This window comes from Echinops telfairi, unplaced genomic scaffold (genome assembly GCF_000313985.2).
Source record: "Echinops telfairi isolate 266 unplaced genomic scaffold, ASM31398v2 ScPeMD7_7469;HRSCAF=8507_1, whole genome shotgun sequence".
NCBI lineage: Eukaryota > Metazoa > Chordata > Mammalia > Afrosoricida > Tenrecidae > Echinops > Echinops telfairi.
In genome coordinates, this window is record NW_022111373.1 from 14,868,259 (window position 1) to 14,888,364 (window position 20,106).

The following is a 20,106-nucleotide window of genomic DNA, read 5'->3' on the forward strand; positions in this document are numbered from 1 at the left end:
CGGGCAGTACTACTCATAGTTAAGGGTATTTATTAGAGAAGTTAATAGGTTGCCACAAGTCCGGATCAGCAAACAATAGAGATATAGTCATCGAGCTCATCAGCCAGCAACCAAGTCCTTCTCTGGTTCTTAGCATCTCAGCCACCTGGGTTTGTTGATCATTACAGGCCAGGAAGCCACCTGGACTGTCACTCTGTCCCACAATTCCATAGTCCAGGGCCAGGTAGGGAGAAGGTACCGCGGGGACAGGAAATTACTTAATGTATCACTTCTAGCAAAAGTCTCTGACTTTTACCAAACCACCATTCTCGGCATGGGTCGGGCAGAAAGGTGGGGGTAGATACTGATAGGATTCCCTGGTGAGTAACCTGGAATAGAATTCCTTGGAGTATCATCCTACTGTGTATAAAACGAGCCCTCGGAGAAACAGGAGAAGGGATCGAGTTACCAGCAAGAGCCAGGAGCGGAGTGTGGCCTCTAGACCTGGGATCCACGAGCAGTGAACCTCCTGGATCCAGAGGACAGCTACAAGATCGTAGGAGCAGCCGCAGAGCGGAGAGCCCGAGCATGGAGCCGAGCGAGGGACTTCCTTCCCAACCCACGAGCGAATAAAGCTGGGTGCTTCTGTGCAGGAGGCTGAGTTGTGGAGTAGGGTCCTCTTAAGGTCCTAGGCACTTAATTGGGGAAGGTGGACTTGCTGACCCATAGACGTGGAGCTGAGTGCTTTCAGGCTGAGGTTTACTGGAGCGGGGTGTTCTGAGCACTTAATTCAGGGAGCGAGGGCTGCTGATCTTAAGGCGAATGCCTTCTGGTTGAGGCTCATAGTAAAATGGTCTGCCCTTTGGACATTTCTGAGCAACCTTGACAGAACTTTCTTTCTTTCCTTTTTTAAGAGCTACACACAAAATAGTTTTTGTTCCGGATTGAACAAAATTTAAAGTCCAAACAGGCACTGCCCATAAGATCCAAGGTCATGATCTTTTACAATTACTGTTGCTTAATAGCTGCGGCAAAGTCTGAGTGATCTTAACTGTGTCGGTACGTTTGGCACTTACTGACAATGATGAAGATGTATGGACAAATGATCATGAAGAGTTCACACCTGACAGACTTCTGACATCTGGAAACACCTGGATAATAAAGCCCCTCTCACGAAAACACCACTATGGCTTTCTTTAGACAAAGAGACTCCACATGAACTTGAGTTCTACAGGTTCGAATGGAAGGAAGAGACTCAGGTAGGGTAAACTAAATGGTTGCCAGTGGGTCAAAGCTGAAATCTATCAGAGGATTTCATCACCCCCTGCCTCTGCCCTGGTCCAGAGTCTACCCGGTTAAGCCTCTCGCTGCCTTGCTGCTCTGGCTTTGTTTCCACCTTCTTCTTTTCTCGCTTTGCCTCCAGCTTTTTTCTCTGCCTCGGGTTCATCCGCTGTCCGTGCTGGTCTGGAAGGCTCTTCCTCTTCCTCTTAATGTCAGGCTCCATTGTCAGTCACCTTTACCTTGTTCCTTGTTTACCTCACACTGCATTTTCTCTGGGCGACGGGCCGTCCGGGCCCCACAACAGTTGCTATCGCTTTAATCTTTCATTAAAGCATCACCGTCCACTTTGAGACTGTTTTTAAGTCTGTGGAGCTCCTATGGGGTGTTCTTTTTCCTCTTTTCAGCGTGCATTTTCCTTTTCCACTTACTCCATAAGCTTTTAGCCTGTTTTACCTGGGCAAGTCTTCTGACAGAACTTTCTAACATATCCGATAAACAACTCCACCATGAGCATTTCTCACTGGCATTACAGCTTGGTAACTTGCTTAATAAACTCTTTCATCATAATTTTGTTTGAGGTCTGTGTAGACATTGCAATGGATATTAGAAACTAGAGAGGTAAAATAGAACATTATTTTATTTTATTTCCCAAACCATTTTATTGGGAGCTCTTACACATACCGTACCATTCCATAGTTCCATCACACCAAGCAGAATTGTTCAATTGCTAGCACAATAAGTTTCAAAACATTTTCTTCCTTCTTGAACTCCTTGATATGAGGTCCCATTTATCACCCTGTGGTAGCTATCTAATCTGGTGTCCATTAGAGGATTAAGAGTGTAGGGGTGGAGTCTAGCCTGTTAATCCGGAGATAGCCAATGAGACATCTGTGTGGGCATGGCCTTCTCCTGAGAATTCTGGGAAATCTGGTTTTTCCTTGTTGGAGGCGGGAGACATTCTCTCTCTCTCGACTCACTCCCTTGGAGACACTCTACTGACAAGGCTGACTCCCTGTGAGACATCCCTGAGGAGAAGCCATAGGGACCTACCCTGATGCAGCCCTGGGTGCTGGAGAAGCCATGTGGAGACCCCTGAGATGCTTACAATGCCACTGGATCCAAAGACTTTCTACCCACTGGTCTGTGATCTTCCTGTATTCGGCGTCATTGCACATGTTTTGAGAGTCTGAAGAGGACTTTATAGATTGATATCAGACATGTGGGCTAATATTGGACTTAGGGACTTGATCTGGACTGAGCTGGGATATTTTCTCAATATTCAATTGCTATTGTATATAAACCTCTTTCTTATATACATATGAGTGTCTATGAATTTGTTTCTCTATTCTACCCAGACTAACACCACCCCCCTCCCCCCCACTCAGTCCCCTACTTCTTGTCTCTATGGGTTCATCAATCCTGGGTTTCATATACAGAAAACATGCAACAACAATTCAAGAGGGCTACCCATAAGGGCAAAAATATATCAGAGATTAAACCCCAACATGAAAAAGACAAAAAGTATTGAAAAACCAGATCAGGCCCAACATGAATCAGAGGGTGTGTGTGTGTCAAATCAGGTTTATCATTTTGATCTATAGTCATCTCTCTCTGTTTGGTAATCAGTTTATTCCCATCTCTCAATTATGGATAGAGGGAAATCACCAGAGGCTTATTTCCTGTGTAGAACTCGCCAATGTATATTGGGCTTCCACTGTCATCCATTGTCTTCCATACACCAGAATCTCACAATTTAAGTTCTGATACGATTCCCTCTTTCTGCTATGGCTTGTGTAATTCACAATCCATGGGCCACAGATGTTGGTGTGCTTCTTCCATGTGGACTTAGTTGACATCTCACTTAGATGGCAGCTTCTTTGGAAACAAGCCTTTAAGACCCCAGATGCTATATCTAATAGCCAGGCACCATCTAATTTCTTTTCTTTTCTTTTTTTAATCGTTTTATTAGGGGCTCATACAACTCTTATCACAATCCATACATACATCAATTGTATAAAGCACATTTGTACATTCATTGCCCTCATCATTCTCAAAACATTTCCTCTCCACTTAAACCCCTGGCATTAGGTCCTCATTTTCCCCTTCCTTTCTTGTTCCCTCTCTCTCATGAGCCCTTGATAATTTATAAATTATTATTTTGTCATATCTTGCCCTGTCTGATGTCTCCCTTCACCCACTTTTCTGTTGTCCATCCCCCCGGGAGGAGGTCACATATAGTTCCTTGTAATCGGTTCCCTCTTTCCAACCCACTAATTTCTTCACCGCACTTTTCTCTAGCACCATATGTTCCGTGTTTCTTTCAAGAGAGTGAGTCTTCAGCAGGGGCATGGTGTAAGAACTAATTGTTCTTAAAGTAGAGCTAGAATTTAGTGTGAACCCAAAATCCATTCCTGGATCTATGTTGGCTTATCTGCCTTTGGCTCTCCTGAGAGACTTCCTTGTTAATTTACAGGAGTGAAGCCTATCGATAATCTCCCTGGGACATAAAGATCTTCTGTTAATAGTGCCATTGATTTGCCCTTGGTACTACTTTTTAAGACACTCTTGAGGAGGGATTGGAGAATGTTATTAAGGCATCACAGGTAACCCACAGGCTCAGTGGTGCCCCACCGAGTCTGGGTGCATCTGGAGCCAGCCGCCTGGCCTCCGCCACTTCCATGGAGGTCTCCGACATGCTCTTTTGGTTTCTCTTTTCTCCGCTACTGCTTCAAAGATGGCTCGCCCCACCCTCTCCTTGTAGCCAGGCAACCCAAACTGACCAATCCCCTCTCTTAGTGTTACACAGGCCCTATGTTCACAGTCCCAATGAATCATTTGGTGGGAGTTACAGAGGCTTGGGTAGAAGAGCCACTGTAAGACATTTCTCTCCACATATGTGATCGATGAAAACAGACATTTGGGCATAAAGATGGCACTGACCATGAAAGTCAGCACAGCAGCTTCATAAACCAGGTCTGCAACTGGTTGAATTCAGAGGGGCACCTATTGCTCAGAGCAGGAGTTTTAGAATGTAAGAGTAATGAAGACCTTCACCCTTCTAGCTTTGGGTAAAGCCACATCTAATAATTTCAAATGGGTATCGTGTCTATTTTTTTTTCACTAAAAGAGATAGATCCTGTACGCATGAAACATAGCACCACATGCACATTTGAACTTTACCCCCTGAGCATACAAGAGAAGGGAAGAACAAACACCCAGGGCACCCCCTTTCCCTGTTTTCAATATATTTACAGTCGAGATGAGGAGATGAACCACATTTAAGAAACAAAACCCACTCTCATAATAACTCCATTAAAACTCAGAATGGAAAATGTTAATGTGTCGAATTTGGATTTCCCAGAATTAAGTGGTGGTGCTGTTGGCGAAATTTTGGCAGGCTAACCATAAGATAGGTGGTTCAAGGCCAGCAGCTGCTTGAGGGAGATGATCATGCGGTCTGCTCCCGTAACGATCTATAGCCTCGGCTATAAGTGGGAATCAATCTGATGGCCGTGGGTTCCGTTTTGGTTTGGATTTTGTACTTTACAAGTTCTTGCAGTGGTGCAGTGGGTTGAACACTTGGCTGCTAATCCAAAGGCTGGCAGCTTGAATCCACCAGCTTCTCTTCAGGGAGAAAGAGGAGATTTATAGTTGGGGAAACTCTGTGGGGGAAGTTCTCCTCTGTCCTATAGAGTTGCTGTGCATTGGAATAAATTTCACAGCAGTGGATTTGGTTTATTTTGTCTGTTTGTTATATATCCTATCCTTTGTGGTGGTGGTGTGGTGGTTAATGCACTTACTCATTAATTGAAAGGTTGGTGCATTCAAACCCATGGGAGGAAGTTGTGGCAGCTTGTTTAAAGGCAGTCTGAGTGACGCTCTGGGACCTACTCTGTCCTATGTGGTCATGTCCAGTCTTAATCAATAGGACAGCAATGGGTTTGGAATGGGATCCTGCACTTTGGATGTGTCATCAGGACTGACCATTTACTGGAAAAAGATGACAGGTTGATAAATTAGAGGGTCAGCAAAAAAGAGGCAGACCCTCAATGAGATGAGTTGACACAGCGGCACAACTGTGGGCTAAAACACACAGCCATGTTCGTGAGGATGGTCCAGGACCAAGCATCGGCTTGTTCTGTCAGATATAAGCTTCTTAGAGGTCAGAATCGAATCCACAGCATCTAGCAACAATAATCACAGAGAAGATAGATCCATTTGGAATTCCATTTAAAGGATAAGGATGGCATACAAAATTGGAAGGATGAACATTTCATTCAAAAGTCACAAAAAGTTACAGTACTCACACTAGGGACAAGAAAAGAATTTATGAGTCAGGAGTGTCAGAGACAAGAGCATGTGTGTGTATCAGAACCTGACAGATGAGTAGAAATATAAGAAGTCAAATGGCTGACTTGGTAGGCTTATACACCAAGAGAAGATTGTGCAGCTGAGCAGAGGCGTTCTGCATTTACGAGAGGCAAAGGGGATTTGCTACAGTTTCCAGCGATGAGACCCAGTTTTATGAAGATGATATTGTTGAGAAAATTACTGTCTCTTCTGAGAGAGGACACGAGGACCAGGTGAAGAGGATAAGTAAGAAAGGAAAAAGGGGGGAGATGAGAGAAGCCCCAGAGTTAGGCACTACTAATAAACTTTATGGGCAAAGCATTCCCTTATCATTCATAGGAATTCTTCTTGAATCCCATTTCATTTCTCTTGTCATGCCTTCAGTGAAAGTACACCTATGATAAGAAGCTTTATTTAGAGTTAGAGGGCATGTATCATGCCAGAAATACATTTATTTGACCAGAAGGGGGTATCTTATTGATTAATAACACCATAACAAAAGCTCATATCATTGTGAATGAGGGGGAGTGAGGAGCGGAGACCCAAAGCCCATCTGTAGGCAATTGGACATCCCCTTACAGAAGGGTTGCAGGGAGGAGACGAATCAATCAGGGTGCAGTATAGCACCGATGAAACATACAACTTTCCTCCAGTTCTTAAATGCTTCTTCCTGCCCCTCCCGACACTATCATGACCCTAATTCTACTTTACAAATCTGGATAGACCAGAGCATGTACACGGGTACAGAAAAGTGCTGGAAACAAAGGAAATCCAGGGCAGGTAAACCTCTCATCGCCAATATTGAGAGTAGCCATACCTGGAGGGTAAGGGGAAATTGGGGGAGAAAGGGTGAATCGATCTCAGTGATCTACCTATAACCCCACCCCAGGGGGATGGATAACAGAAAAGTGGGTGATGGGAGATATTGGTCAATATATGACATGAAAAAGTAGTAATATTTTATAAATTATCAAGGGTTCATAAGGGAGGGAGGGGAAAAGATGAGGAACTGATACCAAGGGCTCAAGTAGAAAGAAAATGCTTTGAACATGATGATGGCAACAAATGTACAAATATGCTTGACACAATGGATGGATGGATGGATTGTGGTAAGAGTTATACAAGCCTCCAATAAAATGATTACAAAAATAACACCATAATATTTAAGGTTCAAAAATTCAATAGACAGCATTTGCAGCAAGCTTTGAGGGGAGCAATGTTCACTTTTGTTTTAAGGAAACCGCCCTGCCCTCGGGGAGCAAGCTGTGCCTCTTGGACTGGCCGCTGCTGTGAGGGAGCATCTGGACTTGGTGATCCCAGAGCGGAGCACCTTCCTGCCACCTGGCTGCCGCGTGTGATGACTAAAGCGTTTTCCTTCCTCTGACTCTATTCGTTTCCGGAAACACTGTCTTTTGGTTCCAGGTGGGAGGAGGGAAAAACAAGATAAAAAGTCAGAGAGATTAAAGACCAAAGTACATGGGCACTGCAGCAGAAGTAAGAGTTGTCACAGGAGTCCAGAATAGAACAGAGGTGCCCCAGAGTCCGTCTTTCCTTTGTTCCTCCTCCACACCCTCCCTGATCAACAAACCATGGTCACTTCCTCAACCGCCTGCCTTCTGATGTCACTGTGCAGAATTCCATGTGCGCGAGGGCAGCTTTGGGTGCCACAGCGCTGCGCCCTTAGCTCTCGGGCCACACTATCCCCCTGCCCTCCACGATCAAAATACCCATCTGACGTTATGGGTGCCATTAGCACACATGAAAAGGCTCTTTACGTAAATGTCATTTATTATTCAAACTCAGGATTCCTTTCCTAATAAAAAATTAATGTTCCTCAACTTCCCGAAAAGAAAGACACTGTCACTTCGAAAAGAAAAACAAACAAACAAAAATCCCAGAGAATAACATGTACTTCAGAGAATATGATTTTTTTTCCTAAAAGGGTTAGCCAACGTCCGCCTGAACTTGACACATTTAAGTAAAGACCAGTTCCTGTAATCCTATACTTCCCACCGAAAAAAGAAGGCACATTTTTAGTTATTTCAACTGAGTTTTAAGTGATGTTTCAAAAAACATTCATGTAAATTACTTAAGAAAGTAAAGATAGTCGTAATGGTTTCCTTAGTTGGTGTTGACTTGACGGCGATTATTCCACCCCCCTTGTTCTTTTGTTTTGAAATCTGTATTTTATTTTCTTCAGAATGTATCTCTTCATTTTTAATTATTACATTTGTATTAGTACATATTAGTCTAAAAATGTGAAAGTACACCATACTATTTATACATAGCATATTATATATTGTTTATCATCTACTATTATAATATATATGTATACACACACATATATATGGAGGAACTATGGAATTAAGAACTCCTCACTGCTGTTGAAATCAGATATTTGTCCTAGTTGAAAGGCATCTCACTTATACTTGACCTGAATGGTGACTATGGCTAATGTGCTTGGCTGCTAACTGAAAGGTTGATGGTTCAAATCCATCCAGAGGCAGCGGAAAGAAAGGTCTAGTGATCTGAAACATCAGGCAATGAAAGCCCAGTGGAGCACAGGGGACCTCCTGGGGGGAACTGCCTTGATGGCAACTGGTTTATATATCACTGGTACCTTATCTAAGGAAGTAAGTAATAAGTCTAAAAAGATTTCAGTACATTTTACATCTGACATCCTTGTTTCCTGTTACTAATTTCTCCCTCTTGGAATATGCATTTCTCTCTACCTGCACTGCACACGTGTTACTTCCAAAAAGCACCTCCTCTCTGCCTTTTCCTGCTCCCTCGCCAATCCTTCCCACAGGGTTTCCCAGATGAGTCTACACGTGCCCTGTGGGTTGTTCTCCTGCCCCCGTAATTCTGCTTAAGCCCGGTGTCCACCTCTGAGATGGGTACATAAGATCAGTATTATCTTATTTCGTAAATCAGGAAACTTGTGGTTATTAGAACTCCATCACACTATACAAAGATTCTTCCCCCCTGCCCAACCCAATTGGGTAAAACTGGTAGAGTTTTAACTTCTTAGTCTTTTCTTTATTGCCTAATTCTGTCGGTTTAGCGAGGGTCCTCAATGTCTCCCTCGGGGATCTTTGTACTGCCCAGCTCATGTCTCACTTCTCCTTCCATCTGTTTTCGGTATTCTTGGCTAAAGTTATCTGAAAATCCATCTCCAACTCCCTCTATCTCCTGCATTTAAGATTCTTTAGTTCTCCAGGACCTACCGGATAAAGCTGAAGAAGAGTACAGTAAAGAAGCCTCCTGACCCGAAAAGCCTCCTTCCATTGCTGGCTGTTCTTACTGTGTTCCTCTCAAGCGCCTTGGGCTTGCCCATGCCCTCTCTGATGGCCTCTAGCAAACATGGTTCATCTCTCAGGATCTAGCCCGGGCTGGACTTACCTCCCACATGAACCCTTCTCCAATCTCCTTGTGTTCTGAGGGGTGGCCCCTGGCCCTCCCCTGTGTCTCCCCCACCCCAGTACACTTAAGGCTTGCTGTAGGATGGAGTGCTGCTTGCTGGTCTTTCCCCTCCTTAGAGGGAACTAAAGCACTTGTTGCATCTCTGTATCCTGAGGAAGGCTCATTACCCTAAACACTCCATGTTCACTGAGCCCACATTAGACGTCAAGCGCATATTTCTAGTCCCATACCCTTTGGGGCTGTGCCGGACAGAATAACAACAGACAAAGGTATTGGAATTCCTGGATTTGGGAAGAATTTTCTGGTGGATGTTGGATGACTTACTGGTGATCCTAACCAAACTTGTAAGAGATGGTTTTTGTGAAGCAGCAGCCTGCTCTTCAACTTCTTCCAGACAGAGAACACGTGACTCCATCCCACAAAGGATGTGAGTAAAGAGGAAGATAGTCCATGCGTTCCCATAAAACTGGGTGAAAGGCAGTGGAGTCTACCTCAGTTACTCAGCCCAAACGATTGTATCATAATGGGGAGGGGCCATAACACTTACATTCGCTTTACTTTGTGCGTGTTTAAAGGGCAATACTTAGATACTGAAGATTCAAACAAACTGGAAGAAAACAGGATTGCTTTTTTTTACTTCACACTTTCTCCAAAATGGGTAAGGCTCAAGGAGAAATCTCTGTTCTATGACAACTGGCTGCCTAAGAGTGGCCAAATGACAGTTTCTGGGAGTGCCATCCCTATATGAGATGCCTACCATTTTCTGCATTTTAATAAGAGTCTGACTTCCCTACCTCCATACCAGGTCCCCTCTCACTGCTCTTGTTATAGAACTCCATTTGTATGCATTTTCTACCTGACCAAGGAAGGTAGGCACTGCTGATGAGCGCAATGGTTGTGATGTCTGAAACAAGTCATGATTACGGCTGGATTTTCTTAGAAAAATCTGGACTAATCTACCTTTTTTGATGAATGTTGAAGACAGCATAGTTGATTGAGTAGTTAAAGGTACCCACTGATTTTCACAAGTGATTTGAAAAAATTAAGTACTTATTATGGAAATTATATAAATTATACAAAGTAGACAGGTATTAGTAACCCTTATCGATGCATCACACATCTTGAATGATTTATCTACTCCCAGTCAATCCTGTTTCATTGCTATCCCTGTCTACTTTGAAGCAAGACCAAACCAACATTCCTTTCATCTATAACGACTTTGGGAGTAACTATCTTACTCCAAAAGGATTTTTTCCCCCTCGGTTTGTTTTGTATTTTTACTGTGAAATAGGTGAAGATTTACAGATCATCAGTTTTCCATTCAAAAATGCATTCTCTCAACTTACACACTGTAAACCCCTCAGTGTTCCGTGACTCATCCCACTTTCTCCCCATGTTAAAAGGACTTGTTCTTGCTGTTTTCAATAAGTATAACAATATAAGACTGAAAAATGAATAACTGTTTCCATGATTTCTAAAATAATCAAACAAAACCAGAAATCTAGCTCTTTTTTCAGGGAAGACATTAGTATTTTATATCAATATTCAGAAATGGAATGGACAAAAGCATCGCTAGGCACACCGCTGGCTCCGTAGACAAAGTATGTAGGCGACATCACAGCCTGCACAAAGTCCACAGCTGCCCACTGCGCTTTCCCCGGGTGCCAGTGTCCAGTTTCTCTTATGGCTCTAGCTTCTCTGGCTATTCCAGGGAGAGGAAGAAAGAGATATGGCATCCCCATCCCCAATACGTGCGTCAGATTAGGTTTTGATGAGGGATGTAGAAAAGAAATCCCTAGTAACTTCAAGGGCCAACAGGGAGCTAGTTATAATTGTAACTGACGCATCAGCCTAGATGGGCCAAGGTGATGACTGCAGGTGGGGTGATGGAAACATGCCTGTCTCTTGCCCGCACATGATGCTGCAGCTGCTTCCCGCCAACCCCTCTCCCACTCTGGCTTGCACCCAGCGGACAGCCTTGAGAGAAACCCGAGTATCAGCAGACACAACGTTGACGTGAGAGCAAAGCAGCCTTTTCTCTGGCTGCTCTCTCACTGCCCATCAGCAAGCTGTGCCACGCAGTCCTCACACTGCGCCGAACTCGGGATCACTGCCCATCAGCAAGCTGTGCCACGCAGTCCTCACACTGCGCCGAACTCGGGATTATCGAGACGTCCACACCGAATGTTCCTTTGCCTCTGAAAATGTTCAGGGTTGGATCAGAACTCCCTGAGCACAGAAAAACAAACAAACAATTCAGTATCCATCTAAAAAGCGAGCAGTGTGTGGGTTTGAAACAAAATATGCAGATCTAGGTGCAAAGGCCAGCTCTCAAAGGAATTAGATTCTCAGAAAGAGTGTGCACTGACGTAAATTATTTCATATGGCTCTTCTAACCACAACTTTGTTACTTCCATCAAAGAACCTTTTTCTTGATGGGTCTGGGGGGAGATACTGACTAACTTATATGATTCAGCTACGAGTGATTGTTAACAGTGTGAATTGTGATGGCTATCCTTCTGGGCAGGGTGCTATCCTGCCCTCTAAGAAGCAGGAGGGAGGGTTTCACTAGTGACGAGACAGAAGAACCACCAGGGTTGGACCCTGAAGTTCCTGCACATTCAACCTCTTCCATCCAAGAGGCAGTTTTGACACCAAGCAGTGACAGAGGGGCAGCAAGAGCAGACCTGGGAGCCAGAGCTTTAGAGAGAGCGGTGGACTTCCTAGCCCAGGAGCAAGAAAAGCTGAGTGTTTGGGGGCGGTTGCCTGAGTTGCTCATGGGGTGCCTCTAGGAATTTACTGGAGGAGTTAGTTTGGCTTAGGCTTATGGGGGAGTGGCATGCCCTTTGAGCACTTATTGGCAGCCTTACAAGGGTTTTGTAACATTGCCAGAGCAAGACAGAGGCCAGGCCAAAGGCTGAGGGTCCAAGAGTGGCCTGCTTATGGGCACAACAGTGAAGAAACTGTCCTGACTAAACAACTGTATCTTAAGCATTTCTCACCTGAATTGTAGCCAATAAACCCCATAATTGTATCATCTGTGAGTTTTGTGTAGCCATTGCAATGTATTATCAAACCCAGTAGAAAAGTAGAGTGTGGGGGGTGAAGGGGGATGGGTGGGAACAGACGTGCAGTGGGAGGAAATACGTCAGAATACGGTTAAAGAAGTGTGCAGGGTGGAGGTATGTTTGACACCTGCCTTGTGGTAATCAGCCTTGGAAGCCCAAGGGGTCACATGTGACCCGTCTGTTTTCTCAGTTTATAAATCATACATAATGCCAGAAGATTACCGCTCACTTTTCCTTTTAAGAGGACCTTAGAACACAGCTCTATTGAGCTTATGAAACGGCTCTTACAAAACAATTCTCATCCTCTCATATGAGTTTAAATATTCAACAGGCAGGTTAGGTTAAAAGGCACTGAGGAAAGAACTTTTCTAAACTGGAGCTTTTTTCTGGGCCCGGCTGTTTTTAAGGTAGCTATCTGCACAGTATAGTAACCCTGGTGGTGTAATGGTTACGCCTTCAGCTGCAATCTGCATGGTTGAAAACCACCAGCAGCTCCCAGAGAAAGACTGGGCTCTATCCTCCCATATGCAGTTAACAGCCTTCGCACAGCATTGAATCAATGACAATGAGGAGCATGAGGGGAATTTTGGGGAGCAAACAATGAATGTGGGAAGGGGGTTGGAGTATTAGAACTGATTGTGATGTACATGTAGCTCTTTTTAAAAGTGATTTAACTACCAATGTTACTTGAAATAAAAGAATGTTACTGGACTGTGTGCTTATAATGTGCTAAAAATGTATATTGTAAACTTTATGTAACTCTACATTAAAATGTTTAATGTATAATAAAAATGCTTAAAATAAGTAAAAAAACAAAAAACAAACAAACCCAAACAAAATAAAATAAGGTTCACATAAACCTACTACTATCAAATAGATTTCAACTCACAGTAATCCTTTAGGACAGAGAACGTCTCCCCAGAGTTTCTGAGACTAAATCTCCATGGGGAACGATGGCCTTATCTTTCGTCCATGGAGTGGCTGGTGGGTTTGAATGACCCACCCTGTAATTAGCTGTCCAATGCTTAACCCACTGTGCCACTCTGGAGGTTTTATTCATAGGAAAATCTTCTTGAAGGAACTCTTCTCCTTAGAGTTTATAAAAGATAATTTTATACAAAGCCTTCTCTAATAAAGTCTTTAAAAAATTCATGGAAAAAAAAAAACGGAATACAAAGACAATGAAAATTTTCCACCAACATTTTGTATATGGTTTTTCTAAGTAGGGGCAAGGCCTTCAGCTTGCATTTGGAAAGTAGTTTCTATTTCCGGGCTAAGAAGTTCGGAGAAAGATGTGCAGACGTACAGCTTTATGAACCCCGGGGGCAGGTCTCTGTCAGACGGAGTAGGAATAGATCTGACAGCAATATATATATTTTAAGAAATCCTCTACAATGGCATTTTAGAAATGTCACTGTATGTCACCATTATACTTTATGGTTCTCCAGTATGGAGGAAGGGCATTGGGAAGAAGAGAACGTTTTGGGAGCTGCCGGCTCGTGGTTGATTGAGCCCCAGTATAACAGTACAGGTACGTGAAAGACCAGTCAAAGAGAGGGACCCTGAGCGAATCCTGGAGGCAGTCCCAAAGAATCTGCTTCCCTTCTTAGCACCCCCAGAAGCAGCTTTGAACAGCCCACAGCCCACAGGTCACCTGTTGTGAGCCCTTGAGTGGAGTCTGGCTCCTGAGGACCCTGTACAACACGACAGAACTGCCTCACGACGCTCCTGGGCTGTGATCTTAGCAGGGCAAGATGGCCAGGTATTTCTCTTGGCGGCACTGGTGAATTCGAACAGCCTTTCTTTCAATCGGAAGGCTTTCTACTCGCATCGTAAAGAAGTGACAGTCTCGGAAACTCACAGAGGCAGCTCTACCCTGTCCTAGGGGGTCACTGTGAGTCGATATCGACTCCATGGCAGTGGGTTTGGTTTTGATTTTGTTCCTTTCAATTAGCAACCAGGTGCTTTACCCGGGACCATGGCTCGTTAAATATCACCTGATTCTACCCGAGACCTACTTTCAAGATTAATGATTAGAAAGTTAGAACGTTGCCTTCTGGTTATATTTTTTAAAAAAATCTTCGACAATATGCTGTGTGAAAGGTATTTAGTTCTTTCCTCACGAAACAGGGGATCTAAAAGTTACACTTTTATATTTAATCCCTCCTTGGGGTTAAATAAATAAAACTACTTTTATTGAAATTGGTGAAAAAAATGCAAATATTTTAATTTTCTTGAGTGGGCCTTCTTGGGGGATGGGGTGTAGTATTTTTTTACTACCAGGAACGGGAGCCCAGGTGGCATAGTGGTTGTGCATTCCACTGCTGTCAGCAGTTTAAATCCACCAGCTGCTCTCCTGTCTATGTGTACAAACATTTAGAGCCTCGGGAACCCTGGAGAGCAGTTCTACTGTTCTTTAGGGTCGCTGTGAGTTAGAAGTGACGCCATAGCAACTAAGGATAACTGCAATCTTACGGAGCCAACCACCAGTCTTTCTCCCTTGTTGCCTTTGGGTGCACGTGAACTGCCTTTTGTGCTGCCAGGGGCCTGTATAGTGAAATGCATAAAAAGAGTAGTTTCTCAGAAAATGTTTGTGAAAGTCTATGTGCTAAAAAAATACTGATATAACTAAAAGTGCCATGAAGAATATGAAGTTCTTTTCAAGATGCTAGTATAATTATTAGGCGGAAGCGGGAAAACTAGCATGCCTTAGGCCTTCCCTGACTTCCTTGGACAAAAGGTCTTCTTAACCTTTACATGTATTCTGTGTTCAGTGCAAAATGGTTATTTTCTGACCTGAATTATAACAGAGAAGCTTACAACTCTACTGCTAAGGAAGCTGGTTTAAGTTAAATGCCCTGATTTGGACAGTTCTACAATGGTCAATCCAGAAAGAATTGCTCCTGTTCACTGCAGCCAAAGGGCAAAGTCAGGCTGTTGAGGTGCAGTGAGAATTCTGACATGTCTCTAAAAATGCCCAGAATATAGTGTAGGTATGTTCTCAGTGGCTTTGAGGACTAAGGTGTGTCTGGCCCAGGCCATGGTATTTTCTGTTACTTCATACACGTGTGAAAATTGGACACTGAATACGGAAGAACAAAGGAGAATTGGTGCATTTGAATGATTGGTGCTGCCAAAAACACATCGAAGGTACCACGGACTGCCAAAAGAACAAAGAAATCTGTCTTGGAGAAGTGCAGCCAGAACGCACCTTCGGAGCAAGGATGGTGAGACTCAGTCGTGTGTGCTTTAGACAAGCTCGCAGGAGTGGTCAGTCCCTGGAGCTGGGCAGCGTGTTTGGTACAGCAGAAGGGGAGTGAAAACGAGGCGGGCCCTCGATAAGATGGACTGACACGGTGGCTGCAACAAGGAACACTTGTGCAGATGGCTCAGGGCTGGCCAGTGGTCTGCTCGGTTGAGCACAGGGTAGCTGTAAGTTGGATCTGACTGGAGGGCATCTAACAACAATAAGGGGAAAAGCAGGGGCTGGGCTGGGGGGTTGAAGGAGGCCAAACCAAGTTAGAAAGCAATGGTTCTATTCATATTCAAAAAGCCTTTCCCAGTTTGTGGAGTTCAGTGTTTGATAGAATGCTTTAAACAAAGGCTTTTGAAGAGCACAGAGAAGTAGGGCAGTTCCTTCAAAGACTGGCCCTCTTCAGGATGGAAGGGAGCTAATAAATCAGGTCACTCAGTCCTCTCTCTTTGCAGAGCAGGAAACTGAAGACCAGAGTGAAGAATGACTTCCCTAACATTGCAGTCTCTAGCAGAGCCCAAACTGGAAGCGCAGCAAAGTTAGCAAGCAGCGCGCAGAATTTTAAATATGAGGCATCAAGCCCATCCTCTTTCTGCTCTCCCTGCATTTCCTCCCCGCCCCAAACAATCGACTCATACAAGACCCCCTAAGTGTTCAGCACAACATCATTTGATCTTACACGATTTTTATTGTTCTTCTTCCCTCTGCCTGGAATACTTTCTCCCTGCCCATTGAGTCCAAATTCTTTCTTACTCATCAGCCTCACATCAAATATGTCTCAACTGTGCCAGCATCAAGAAAAACAAATCACCCGTGTCTCTGTTCCCAGTCCACTGGTCTAAGCGTGGAATTCTTATCACGTGGTATTAGGTATAAATTTATGCATCTTAATCCTTTTCGCGATGTACTATAAACTCTAGCCCATGTGGGTGGGGGGAGTTTTCTGTTACGCTAGTGGAGAGTATTAAGGTGGGATGTACTCTGAGTTTACACCTTAGTAGAGGGTGTGAACCAAGCCACGGCCCTGGCTCCTTAGGGTCTGGTGTGATGAAAGACAAAAACCGTACCTCCATCAAGCCATTCCCCTGCCCTGGGTATAAGAGCCATCTCAGAAACAGAGAAAGAATTCCCAGGACCACCAAGGAAGAGCTACCAGCAGAGCAAGTTCATGATCTCTGACCAAAGTGGTGGAGGCCGAGACCAGAGGTACCACACCCAGACTGAGACATGGAGATCACAGGACAGAGCAATGGAGACTTATGAGACAGAAGAGATGCAGTTTGGAGACTACAAGACTGTAAGGCAGAGAGGCAGGTGAGCTTCCTGGTCCACAGAGGCAGAAACCAAGGACCATGTGGCTGACAGGCTGAGGCCCAGAGAGATCTTTGGCTGCTGGCTGACAAGAGGCACGACTGTAGACCAGTGACGGTGTCTTTAGTGTCTGCTGATCCTAACTTGTGGTAACCTGCTCACTTCCTGGACAGACCTCATCATTGTTGAGTTTCATCTGTAAGTTCTCATGTCAGCTTGGAACTGTGTATGGGAACCCTGGATGCTAGTGTCATTTTAGGTTTCATGTGTTATTTAGTATGATGTAGTAGATTGTTTTTTGGGGGGGGCCTGGGAACACTAAAAAAGTTTTCTATATAAATTATAATGACAATCGTTTCTTGGCTTTACGCCATTGCCGCTTGCAAAAGTTTTACAGCTGTGGTCTACGTACAGATAGTAGGGGAGACCGTAAACCGCAATTAAAAAGTGTAGAAACTGGTTTGTAAGCATTACCACTGTCTCAGCCTTATCACTGTACAGTCACATCTTTGACCAAGAACGGTCTCCTTTGCAGAAGAGCTTACGTTTTCCTTGTCCAGCACACTCACCGAATTCCGCCTCAAATAACTCCAGCCTGTCTTTTAAAACTCACTCACGAAGGAAGCAGAGTTGCCAGCCTTCTTCAAAGACTGACTCCGAACGGGCTCTGCCAGAAGAATGCTAAAACGATGTTGCGCAGGGGCAACACGATGGGGACGAAGTTCTTGGGTTGCTTCAGGGACAACTTCTCAAGAGCCAACAGTCACAGTTTTGTTGGGTTGTGTGCTCAACAGACTGTCACGTTATTTCACAGTAACACTTTGCACCTGCGCGAAGAAGAACCCAATAGGCTTTTGAAAAAAGAGGAAGCTGTGTGTGACTGCTGAGCAAGGTGCTGGGTAAAGTGCAGACTGAAAAACAACTCTCCCGATCAGCAGGTTTCTAGAGTGGACGAGAAGTGTCCGGCAGTTGGGGCCCCACAGGCCCCACGTGGCAAAGGTGCCAGTCCCCAACTGGCAGTCAAGGGTTCTCCCTCTGCTCTTTCATCTACAGAGCATCAGAAACCCCTTCAATGTCAGAATGTCAGACTGGAAACTGACCTAGTTGAGGAAGCAGACCTGTGAAGGGAGAAAGACTTACTCCCACTCAGGGGGAGACATTGTCTTCGGGCTTGGTGCTCTTTCATCGTCACATTGGGGTTGCAGCATTTAGTGCCGCTAGGATTTGGGTTCAGGACCCTGGTGGCACAGCGGTTATGCGTTGGACTGCTAACTGCAAAGTCAGCAGTTCAAAACCACCAGCGTCTCCACAAGAGCCCGGCAGGACTTTCTACCCCCATAAAGAGTTACAGTCTCTGAGAATCACAGAGGCTGTGTAACCCTGTCCTGTGGGAATCGACTCGATGTCAGCGAGTTTTTGGTGTTTTGCTTTTGTTTTATGGTGAGGATTTGGGTTCCGATTAGCCCATCAGTGTTTGATTTTTTGACTACAATACCTGACCAGCTGTTAGGACCCTGGCCACCCACCATGTTTCTGTGTCCTTCTGTGTAACAAGGTGATGATAATAGTACCTACCTTATTACACATGCATTTCTCAAAGTGCATTGAGCAGTGCATTGTTTATAGCCATTGCAATGTCCAATCCCACTTAGGTTTTGATGTAGTTTCTGGAGTCACCGAGTCTTTTTTTGAAGGAAAAGCCAATTTCAGAACAAAATCTATTTCTTATGTTCTGATCAAAGATTTGCCATTTTGCGATTTTAGAATGGAACTCAGCAAAGGTGCTATGAGTCTTTGTGCAATTTCCAGAAAAGATTCTGATCCAATTATGAACAAGCTAAAGAAATCCATTAACAAAATGTCAAAAATCTATCCAACTTTATATACTATAGCACTGTATTATTGAGGAAGAAACTGAGAAAGGGAAAAATATGTTCTGGGCATTCCAAGTGGTATTCTATTCTAAATAAGATATTTGGTCATAAACAAGATGTGACTAGAACATGTTAAGACTCAAACATGGGCTATACTTACAAGACTGTTTCTACACTTTGAATTTAGGTCTACAAGTTTCCCCCACCATCTGAAAGTAGAGCACGGATGTGAAAACTTATAAGTTGAAATGGCCCAGAGTATAGAAATGATTACCATTAATTTATATAGGTAACATTTAAAAAAATGTTTCCAGATCACCCCAAATAATCTCACACACACATTATGCAGTCCAAAAGGCACCTAGCACATCTAAGTTGTTAGGATAAAACAAAGGGCTGGTTCTCAGTGAATTACAAAAGCAGTACAGTGATCGTGAAAGTTAAGATAAATTCATAGTTTGTCAGCACTAGCGACATGGAGCAACTAATACAATATGCCCTTTACAGTGGGACCTCTCAGAAGTGGACGCCAGATGAGATTTCAAGATTAATAAGAGCTTTTCACTTGTTTTCAGGTCAGCAATGCATGACCTACAAAGATAAAACGAACAAACAGCAATCCTTTTGTTGAAAGCGATATGAAACAGCAAAGTGCTTTTTTACGTTGTGAAGGATTAAACCAGTTGCTTCCCAGTCAATTTTGACTCCGGCGGCTCCTGTCGGTTTGAGTGGAGCTGTGCTCTTGAGGGTTCTCAAGGGCTGTCCACGGCTCATCAGGACTTCCTTCAGAGAAAGGCTGTCCTTTCCTAGATGGACGTGAACCTCCTGCTTTGGGCTAGCAGTGGAGTGTGCAACTGTTTGTACCATTCAGGGACTTTGTGAAGATATTATATTCCTACAAAACCCAGTGCTGCTCTTCAATGTGGGTAAATTATTAACTCATATCATTGCATAGTAGAGGTTTCAAAATAATTTTCCAGGTCACATGATACGTTTTCAATGAATGAACTTTAAGAGTAAAGGACACAGGCAGTAGCATAGTTCTGAGATTCTTCACAGTTATAGAGCTATGCAAAACATATTAGATATGATTTGAAAACCCAGTTAGATTATATCTGGATAGATGCCTAGGTACTAGGATATATTGAGTATCTTCGGGCTCTAGGAAAACAGAGCACTATGTCCATGCGAGAAGCAAGAGGGAAGTCAATCGGTCATCTCCTTGCGAGAAACTCCGTGGCAGAACAGTGAGAGATATGAGGGTGGTCTCATTCCAGGACAGGACAGGAGGATCATGTAGGTTCCTGAGAAATCAGCATATATTTTTTTCTTTTCAACAGAACTCAACGTTTTTTGTGTGCCCTGCTCTCTTCTCGCTCCTCTCTCCACTCCCCATTTCCTTACTCATTCTTTCCAATTTTACATGTTTACTTTGATGTTGTCTCTTTTTTTAGTATCATTTTTTAAATCATTTTATTGGGGCGCATACAACTCATCACAATCCATACGTACATCAATTGTGTAAAGCACACTTAAACATTTGTTGCCCTCATCATTCTCAAAATTC

General features: G+C 43.9%; 1 protein-coding gene across 3 annotated transcripts in view; it reads right to left on the bottom strand.

The window, feature by feature from the left end:
- Window positions 1–20,106, bottom strand: part of LOC101649334 (GRAM domain-containing protein 2B-like) — a 131,074-nt gene that overhangs the window by 24,760 nt on the left and 86,208 nt on the right. Inside the window, exon 2 of one of the 3 annotated variants that reach the window (XR_006679569.1) lies at window positions 7,966–11,262. The exons of the other annotated variants lie outside the window; for them this stretch is intronic. The gene's annotated coding sequence lies outside the window, so the exon portion shown is untranslated. Of the gene's footprint in view, window positions 1–7,965; window positions 11,263–20,106 lie in introns of those variants that run through there. 3 annotated transcript variants of the gene reach the window in all.